The 11,026-nt window shown below is 45.7% G+C and overlaps 1 long non-coding RNA gene across 1 annotated transcript in view; it reads left to right on the top strand.

Annotated features, from left to right (window-relative positions):
* Positions 1-356: 356 nt before the first annotated feature.
* LOC142208787 (uncharacterized) overlaps positions 357-11,026 on the top strand; it is a 532,067-nt gene continuing 521,397 nt past the window's right edge. The window contains exon 1 of the long non-coding RNA XR_012716912.1: positions 357-425. This is a non-coding gene — a long non-coding RNA (uncharacterized LOC142208787). The remainder of the gene's footprint in view (positions 426-11,026) is intronic.

The raw sequence follows: 11,026 nt of genomic DNA, 5'->3' as shown, positions 1-11,026 counted from the left end.
TCCGTGCCCTTCCTTCCCTGTCCGCAAGTGAAGATGTCCGACTTCTCAAGCGGACAGAAAAACCCGACATGTAGGGTTCTTCTGTCCGCTTGAGAAGTCGGACATCTTCACTTGCGGACAGGGAAGGAAGGGCACGGAGTGCAAAAGAACGCACCCGATGCCCATTTAAATAAATGACAGGTGTCACGGACACAGCTAGTGCCCGCTCCTAATGTCCATGCCAGATTTTGAGCGGACACTAGGAACGGACACTACCTGTCGGACACTGACGGTAGTGTGAACGCCCCCTAACAATGACCAACTGGCACAGTGGGGTAGAGGGCCCTGCCCGAAGGTCTTACAATCTATAAGGGAAGAGGGATAGAGACAGAAGGTGAGGGTAGAGACTGTTCAGATGGTGGTGTGGTGACAGTAGTGTTATTGGGGTTGTATGCCTTCCTGAATAGGTGAGTCTTCAGGGCCTTCTTGAAGCCTGTGATTGTGAGGGTCAGTCTTATGTGTCATGGTAAGGAGTTCCAGAGTATGGGGGATGCACGAGTGAAATCTTGGAGACGATTGTATGAAGAGCGGATAAGAGCAGAGAGGAGTAGGAGGTGTTTGGAGGATCTGAGGTTACGTATGGGCAGGTAGCAGGAGATGAGGTCGGAGATATATGGAGGGGACAGGTTGTGGATCGCTTTGCATGTTAACATTAGTAGCTTGAACTCAATTAATTGGGCAATGGGTAGCCAATGAAGGGATTGGCAGAGGGGAGCAGCCGATAAAGAATGGGGGGAGAGGTATATTAAGCGAGCAGCAAAGTTTAAAGTGAACTGGAGGGAGGAGGAGGGCGAAAGTATACTCCAGGAGGCCATGGATAAGCAAGTTACTGTACTCTAAGCGGGAGATTATTAGGGCATGGACTAGCATCTTTGTAGTCTCATTGGCTGAGGAAGGAGCTGTTGTCTCAGGTCTAGAAGTCTGAATTATATTGCTCTCCAATACTTAGGATAGGTTGTCAATATTATATCGGTGTAGGACTGGCACCCCTAACAATCAGTTTAGCAAACCAAGCTCATCACCATAGTGCAGCAGCTGTGTCTGGTATTGCAGTTCAGTCCCATTCACTTTGGATATAAGGTCACTGTCACTAAGAAGAGGTGACAGCAATCACCTGAGTTGATCTGATATTGGTGACCTATCATATGGATAAACTCTTGGAAACCAAAGGGGAAAATGTGCTACAGAATTTTTCATCAGGGAAATGTTGCAGCAAATTCCACTACAAGATGCCACGACAAAAAGCACCAGAAGTTCGGTGCTTTTATCTGCAGGGCTGCCACAGATATCGACAGATATTTGCCATTTACTTTGCATGGTTTTAGTTGCAGTATGTGAACTAAATCTCATCCATACTCCTAGTATTTTAAGGCTTCACATCTGCATTGGAATCGACTCCGCCTCAGTTCTATCTAAAATTGGTGGAGAGAAAAGTTCTGCACAGAGGACTCTTGTCTGTAACTGTTTCAGCCTACAGCCAATGGAAACCCAATGGTCACTTGGTGGACCCCACTATAGTCTATGAGGTCTGAGGGTGTCCACGGGTAACCGCTTTTTCTGCGGGTGGGCTCTCTGACTTTCGTGTCCCCTTGCGGACCTGAATAGTGGAGAGACAAACGCTAGTGTGAACCTGTGAGCAGGTTGGCTATCAGCAAGTTTTTGGAGGCAGACCTGCTGCGATTATTGCCTTTGTGGCTCCGGACTATTAATACATTTTTCTGTAGACATTGGAAACAAGGAATACATTTTTACATATAATTAGAAATGAAATATCTGGTTCGTTTTATAAGTTGGTTTAATAGGTCCACTTTATAATACTGTAATTTTCCATTCTATAATCGGTCTATAATTGTGCCGACGATACAATGAGCATATTCATGATGTCAATTGCACATTGCAGGTGATTATAGATTTGGTGTCATCTATCAATTAGAGTCTTATCCATGATGGATGAATGTATTTATTCCAGGGCAGCGTATGAAATGATACAGTGTGCTTTATGGCATGCCATGCTTTGCGAGTGCTCGTGAGATCAGGCTGAGCCGCTGGAGCAGTCATGATAATAACAGCTTAGATTTTACACAAGAGGGCACCAGGAGTTCACAAGTTATAGCAAACCCTAAATACTGGAACATGTAGTCTGATTGAACCACAGTATAACACGTGAGTTTTTGTTTGTTTTTGTCAAAATTCTACATAAAGAAATACAAAAAAAAAAAAAACAAACATAACGACATAAGATTCTTTACAGCCTCTAAGGTTTTGTTCACATCTGCACCATTTTAGATTCCATCGGATGGTCTGCCAAGAAAACTTCAGAAGAAAAAGTCTTGCATGGACAACGGATACCTGATGGGCTTTGTGTGTTACCGCTGTATTTGAACAATGGAGAGGCGATGCTTGTGTGACACTAGCATTAATTGTATATATAGTAGCCATAACAGAAAACTCATAGGGGGGGATTTATCATGCCTTATATGCCAGTTTTGTGACGTAAAAGACATAGAGAAGTCAAAAATGGTTGCACAAGTCAAGGTTTTGTGCATTCAGTTGTGACTTTTTTCTATTACGCCTTTTAGGATAGTGCTGAGGGTCGTGGCATGGCCAGAACTTTCTAACCCGTCAGTTGTATGATTACTGGCATGAATCATGCCTTATATCTAAGCCAGTTATGGCCTGTTATACATTTCAGAACAGGCACATGGCCCTGCTGGATGATGTGCCTGATTTATGATGAAGCGCGCGGCTTGTCATTAACGAAACACATCCTGTAGTGGTGTAAGAATTATCAAGACTGATATACTAAAAAACTGTTTTGATAATCTTCCTTAAAATTTATGAAACTATACTGTACCCTGTATGCCTCCATTGTCATAGGATTGAGCAGTAACACTCCCCCATATTTGCCAGCCACAGCTCCACCCCAGACACCATAACTACAAGAAATATAAGTTGCCCCCTTCTGGTGTATGACCTCTTCCCTCTCAGTATATGTAGGGAGAGAAAGTATATGCAGTACACTGGGCTGAATTAGACAACCACCCCATACAGTAATCTATAAATCTGGCATTCTTTTTTTCTTTTATGTAGATTGTGAGCCCCACATGTACATTTTTTTCCCCTATCAGTATGTCTTTTTGGAATATGGGATGGAAATCCATGCAAACACAGGGAGAACATACAAGCTCCTTGCAGATGGTTTTTTGCCCTTGGTGAGATTTGAACACCAGGACCCCAGTGCTGTACGGTTGCAGTGCTAACCACTGAGCCACCGTGTGGCCCCAAATCTGGCATTCTTAGCTACCCCTTGTTATTGCTCCAATGAGGTAAATGGAAACACCTTTGTTGCTACAAAGAGTTTATTTACTTATTGAAAAAAATGATAGCGATATATCAACACCGATTCACAAGGGAAAAATACTCCTTTCTTTAGGAGACAGGAGACCCTAACCTATTTATCTGCAGGACTGGGTTCTGGTGACAGACTCTCTATAAAGGAACAGTCCCATACAAAATGGCTATTGTGATATGTCTACCGCAGGCAGTGGCGTAACTAAAGTGGGCCCAGGTGCAATCTTTTGAACGGGGCCCCTACCTCATCCCTACAGAGAATTCTTGATAGTGATGGTTACGGGTACTAAGGAGTTTAATAAATTTTAGTGTGGTTAGGGTAATCTGTGGGTCTCTTTGCCTTATGGGCCAGATGGAAGCTGCAATCTCAATACTGATGCCAGTGCTCATGGGCTCCCTAAGGCTTCTGGGCCCCAGTGCAACTGCATCCTCTGCACCAACTCAAGATACACCCTTGAGCGCAGGACCTAAAGGAATGGTTCCCAAGAACTCTACTTTTTGCTCTTACGATGCCTGAACAACACATCGGTGGCCCTTCAGGCCCAACACCGGATATAACGCAGGATATTGGATTTGGTTGGAGTGAGACCTGTAAATGTCTTCTGGTGAGTGTTCATTATATGTCCTTCTAGTACTATCTATTAGTAGAGTACCATCACACAGATTTATACAAATAGAGTTCTTAGCATTTGTTTTCTTTGCTTTAGCTCTGATCTTCTTGATCTGTTACTATCTTACAATTATGAGCTCATCTGTTTTTACTCCCTGCTACAATGTGCACAATTCCTATAATATGTGATTGTTCTTTATGCCACCCACAGCTCACATCCCTACGCTAATATGCTAAATAGTTGGCACACTTGGCAAACTCATTGAACAGTGTATTGTGCCAGCAAGCAATAAGTTGTGTAACAGGTTAGTATAATAGATAAATGAAGTGTCAATCTCCTGCTCAGGAATATTACACTTCACTCATTCAGCTACAGGAAAACAGGATATGTCATGTTGGACTATTTGTGCTTCATGTAAATGGCTCTTGTAGGTCGATACATGCAGGAAGGCACTCTATGGTTCCGGCATACAACACACATCTGCTTTACTGTGAATGTACTCTTCTGTACAATCACAATGATATCAAATGTTTTTGTTTTTTTCATATTTTAATATAATATAAAAAAATAAAAAACTTTAAAAGAAACAAATATTTGCCTATATCACCATATTGTGACACCCAAATCATTTTATATTTCTGTTTGTGGAGTTGTGTAAGGTGACTTTTTGAGGAGTATTGGGAATGTATTATTTATTGATACCTTTTTAGGAAAGGAGTGACTTTTTGATCACTTTATATTTAATTTATTTTATTGCCAAAAATGACAATTCAGGAATTTATATTAGATTTATATATTATGCTGTGTGTGGGCCTCTCTAGAGCATTATACTGTGTGGGGCCACTGTGGAGTATTATACTATGTGGACCATTATACTGTGTGGGTGTTAGGGAATTGCTAGGACACCAATTCCCCAGTAACTGCTGGAAACCCTGGAGAAAGGAGCACAAGAGACAGTGAGCCCTAAGCTGAAGCCCCCCACTGTCCCTTCCTCTTGCTGGTCCTATCCTACGTAATAGGTGGCAACTTGGAGACGATCCCTTCCTATATACGTGAAACACAAAACACAAACAACAACAAAGGGAGGTCAGCTAGCCAGGGTTCGGTAACAGACGAACAATGCAGTGCCAAATCGAAGTCCAAAAGAAAAGTCAACAGAGGCAAACAAGGCCAGAAGATGGGTGGGGTGGAAATTCAAACCACAAAACTAGAGCCATGTTCACACAGTGCAACCAAAAACTTTTAGCAAGGAACCAAACTGTACATGCCTCCTGCACCGCTGCATGCGAGCAGAGGGTGGCACAGTGACCCGAACAGGCAGAGACGTTACAGTGGGGCCACTATGAACCATTATACTGTGTGAGTCCACTGTGGACTATTATACTATGTGGGGCCTCTGTAGAAAATTATACTGTGTGGGAGCCACTGTGGAGTATTATACTGTGTGGGGCCACTGTGGAGTATTATACTATGTGGGGCCACTATGGTCCATTATACTGTGCGGGGCCACTGTGGAGTATTATACTATGTGGAGTCACTGTGGAGTATTATACTGTGTGGAGCCACTGTGGAGTATTATACTATGTGGGGCCACTGTGGACCATTATACTGTGCGGGGCCACTGTGGAGTATTATACTATGCAGAGTCACTGTGGACCATAATACTGTGTGGGGCCACTGTGGAGTATTATACTATGTGGCATCAGTGTGGACCATTATACTGTGTGGGGCCACTGTGGAGTATTATACTATGCAGAGTCACTGTGGACCATTATACTGTGTGGGGCCATTGTGGAGTATTATACTATGCAGAGTCACTGTGGACCATTATACTGTGTGGGGCCACTGTGGAGTATTATACTATGCGGAGTCACTGAGGACCATTATACTGTGTGGGGCCACTGTGGAGTATTATACTGTATGGAGTCACTGTGGACCATTATACTGTGTGGGGCACTGTGGAGTATTATACTATGCGGAGTCACTGAGGACCATTATACTGTGTGGGGCCACTGTGGAGTATTATACTGTATGGAGTCACTGTGGACCATTATACTGTGTGGGGCCACTGTGGAGTATTATACTATATGGAGTCACTGTGGACCATTATACTGTGTGGAGTCACGATGGACCATTATACTGTGTGGGGCCATTGTGGAGTATTATACTATGTAGAGTCACTGTGGACCATTATACTGTGTGGGGTCACTGTGGAGTATTACACTATGTGGAGTCACTGAGGACCATTATACTGTGTGGGGTCACTGTGGAGTATTACACTATGTGGAGTCACTGAGGACCATTATACTGTGTGGGGCACTGTGGAGTATTATACTATGCAGAGTCACTGTGGACCATTATACTGTGTGGGGCCACTGTGGAGTATTATACTGTATGGAGTCACTGTGGACCATTATACTGTGTGGGGCACTGTGGAGTATTATACTATGCAGAGTCACTGTGGACCATTATACTGTGTGGGGCCACTGTGGAGTATTATACTGTATGGAGTCACTGTGGACCATTATACTGTGTGGGGCACTGTGGAGTATTATACTATGTGGCATCAGTGTGGACCATTATACTGTGTGGGGCCACTGTGGAGTATTATACTATGCAGAGTCACTGTGGACCATTATACTGTGTGGGGCACTGTGGAGTATTATTGTCACGGAGCAAAGGTATACGTCTTCCTCCGGATGGTCTTTTGAATCAACACGGACGCAAGAGGTCAGGAGACAACAGCAATTTATTGTAATCCACAAAGTTAGTAGCCGGCGGCGGTCACATCAACCGTAACAACAATAAGTCCACAGAAGTCACAATCCAATGATAGCTTTGGCTCCTTGGTCCTGTAACTAAATTCTGGCTCTCTACAGAGCTGTGCACAGGCCGGCTAACACTTACTAACTGCTAGCTACAACTATATACTACGACTGTTACACCTATATCTGTGGGTGGGAAGGGCTGAGTCACAGATCCTTCCCCCTCACCTATACCAAGGAGAGAAGACTCCCTGTCTACTATGGACAATGCACCGTCCAACATCTTCTTGGAGACACTGATCAGATTATCTCCACCCATTGTCCTCACTAGTTAGAGGTATTTGCATACAATGTGCTAACACACTAGACCCCAATCAGCCAACTACACATTGATGTATACAACAGGTTAGAGAATACATTCCACATGAAATATATATTACACATTGCCTATAGTATAGACTCTAACCATCCCGTGACAACCCCTCCCCCTCTCAAAACATGTGCATGACACAATTGGCCTACACAGGTAAATTGGGGAATGCACATCAGTCTCTATAGATCATATGTCCTCCGGCCCGGGATAACCCATCTGCGTTCTGGTGTTGGTTCCCTCGGCGGTGCTGAATGGTAAAGTTGTAGGGTTGAAGGGCTGGCATCTGGCAGAAAATCCGGTGGATCCATGTTGGCTTCTCCCTGAGCTTGGCTTCGGGTCACTGCTCCCACAAAGTGGCACTGTAGATTTCCAACATCGTTGCCTAACAGAACATCAGCCGGCAGCCCGCTCATCACACCAATTGTGCATCGTTTTGGTCCATAACCATAGTCAAGTTCCACGGTAGCTTTAGGAATACGTCTCCGAGTACCCCCTGCCAACTTGATAGAAATGCCAGGGCCCTCCTCTAGGGCCTCGGGTCGCACAACTCGGGGGTCCGCTACCGTTAGGAAAGCTCCCGAGTCCCGGAATCCAACAACTGTTCGACCATCCAGTAGGACCTCCTGCAAGTGCTTCCGCTGAAGGTTTGCGGGATGTGTGGCAGAAGGCTGAATCCCATAGACCCCTGGAGGTGGAACAGATGGGTCATTCATGGGGTCATCTGGAAATGGGGCCAAACTTTCTGTCCTAGGGGTGGTTCCCAGGTAGTGAATAGGCCGGGATGCCACGGTGGCCCGTGCCCCCATGTTAACAGGGCAACTAGCTTGCAAATGTCCAGGCCGCCCGCACCCAAAACATCTGCGCTCTAGCATTCTTCCAGTAGGTCGTTGTCTAGGGACAGGGTTGTTCATAGCTGGAGGCCGATGGGCTGGGGCAAAGGTAGAGGGGGAATTGTAATCCTGAGGCCGGGCACGAAAGGTGGGTGGCTGGATGAAGGGTGTCTGGCGGACTGTGGTAGTTTTCCGCTCCTCTGCAAACAACCTCTTCCACTGCGGCTTGATGGTCAGGCCCTCATCTGCAAGGGAAGCAGCTTGCTCAACTGTGGCTGGGTTCCGTTCCAGCACCCACTCACGGATCTCAGCGGGGCACTGGGAAAAGAACTGTTCCTTAAGTATGACTTGGAGGATCTTATCGACTGTGACAGCCTCCTCTCCTTCTAGCCAGCGCTTGCATGCTTGCTTCAACTTGTGGGCGAACATGTGGAAGGAGCTTCCCCCATTGTAAGACAAAGAGCGGAACTGAACTCGGTAGGTCTCTGGAGTGACTGCATAATACTTCTGCACCGCTCTTTTAATGGCCTCATAGTCCCGCTGATCACTAGGGTCCATGGCTCTGAGAGCTTCCGCAGCCCCATCTCGTAGGTGCCCCACCAGATACCGGACCCAATCCTTCTCTGGGACTTCCATCAGGTGGCACTGGTGTTCGAAGTCCTGAAAATATCCATCAACATCCCCAGCCGCTTCATCAAAGGTCTTGAAGTGTTTATGGGAGACATATGGTGGTTCTCTCACTGTTGGGCTGGGGGTCGACGTTTGATTATAATTCCTCATAGTTATCTCAGCCATTCGCATTTCATGCGCCATTCTTTCCTTTTCATGCGCCATTCTCTGTTCCTCCTTCTCCGTTTCCTGAGCCCTCTGTAATGCTCTACTCCTTTGCTCTGCAGTTGCTCCTAGCCCCAGCACTGCCAATTCCTCCTCATACAAAACAACCCATCTGCTCTTTTGGGTCTGTACCTGCCACTCCTGTATCTCTACTGTCTCCTGGGGGCAGCCCTCCTCATGGTCGCTTTGCAGGGTCATCTCCTCCAGTGCCTCGATCAGTTGCTCTTTCGTTCTTCCCTGGTAACTCAGGTTTAGTTCCCGGGCCCTTACTTGTAGACTTGCCATAGTCCAGTTCCTGTATTCTGAGGTTGTGGCTCCATTAATCGCTGCGCTGCTGTAGTCCATCTCGCTGTCCGCTGTTGATCCCACCGCTGCCAACCAGTTGTCACGGAGCAAAGGTATACGTCTTCCTCCGGATGGTCTTTTGAATCAACACGGACGCAAGAGGTCAGGAGACAACAGCAATTTATTGTAATCCACAAAGTTAGTAGCCGGCGGCGGTCACATCAACCGTAACAACAATAAGTCCACAGAAGTCACAATCCAATGATAGCTTTGGCTCCTTGGTCCTGTAACTAAATTCTGGCTCTCTACAGAGCTGTGCACAGGCCGGCTAACACTTACTAACTGCTAGCTACAACTATATACTACGACTGTTACACCTATATCTGTGGGTGGGAAGGGCTGAGTCACAGATCCTTCCCCCTCACCTATACCAAGGAGAGAAGACTCCCTGTCTACTATGGACAATGCACCGTCCAACATCTTCTTGGAGACACTGATCAGATTATCTCCACCCATTGTCCTCACTAGTTAGAGGTATTTGCATACAATGTGCTAACACACTAGACCCCAATCAGCCAACTACACATTGATGTATACAACAGGTTAGAGAATACATTCCACATGAAATATATATTACACATTGCCTATAGTATAGACTCTAACCATCCCGTGACAATTATACTATGCAGAGTCACTGTGGACCATTATACTGTGTGGGGCCACTGTGGAGTATTATACTGTATGGAGTCACTGTGGACCATTATACTGTGTGGGGCACTGTGGAGTATTATACTATGCGGAGTCACTGAGGACCATTATACTGTGTGGGGCCACTGTGGAGTATTATACTGTATGGAGTCACTGTGGACCATTATACTGTGTGGGGCCACTGTGGAGTATTATACTATATGGAGTCACTGTGGACCATTATACTGTGTGGAGTCACGATGGACCATTATACTGTGTGGGGCCATTGTGGAGTATTATACTATGTAGAGTCACTGTGGACCATTATACTGTGTGGGGTCACTGTGGAGTATTACACTATGTGGAGTCACTGAGGACCATTATACTGTGTGGGGTCACTGTGGAGTATTACACTATGTGGAGTCACTGAGGACCATTATACTGTGTGGGGTCACTGTGGAGTATTACACTATGTGGGGCCACTGTGGACCATTATACTGTGCGGGGCCACTGTGGAGTATTATACTATGCAGAGTCACTGTGGACCATAATACTGTGTGGGGCCACTGTGGAGTATTATACTATGTGGCATCAGTGTGGACCATTATACTGTGTGGGGCCACTGTGGAGTATTATACTATGCAGAGTCACTGTGGACCATTATACGGTGTGGGGCCATTGTGGAGTATTATACTATGCAGAGTCACTGTGGACCATTATACTGTGTGGGGCCACTGTGGAGTATTATACTATGCGGAGTCACTGAGGACCATTATACTGTGTGGGGCCACTGTGGAGTATTATACTGTATGGAGTCACTGTGGACCATTATACTGTGTGGGGCACTGTGGAGTATTATACTATGCGGAGTCACTGAGGACCATTATACTGTGTGGGGCCACTGTGGAGTATTATACTGTATGGAGTCACTGTGGACCATTATATTGTGTGGGGCCACTGTGGAGTATTATACTATATGGAGTCACTGTGGACCATTATACTGTGTGGAGTCATGATGGACCATTATACTGTGTGGGGCCATTGTGGAGTATTATACTATGTAGAGTCACTGTGGACCATTATACTGTGTGGGGTCACTGTGGAGTATTACACTATGTGGAGTCACTGAGGACCATTATACTGTGTGGGGTCACTGTGGAGTATTACACTATGTGGAGTCACTGAGGACCATTATACTGTGTGGGGCACTGTGGAGTATTATACTATGCAGAGTCACTGTGGACCATTATA

Source organism: Leptodactylus fuscus, chromosome 6 (genome assembly GCF_031893055.1).
Source record: "Leptodactylus fuscus isolate aLepFus1 chromosome 6, aLepFus1.hap2, whole genome shotgun sequence".
NCBI classification, from domain to species: Eukaryota; Metazoa; Chordata; class Amphibia; order Anura; family Leptodactylidae; genus Leptodactylus; species Leptodactylus fuscus.
The sequence above is the reverse complement of the archived record's forward strand: the minus strand, read 5'-3'. Positions and strand labels throughout refer to the sequence as shown.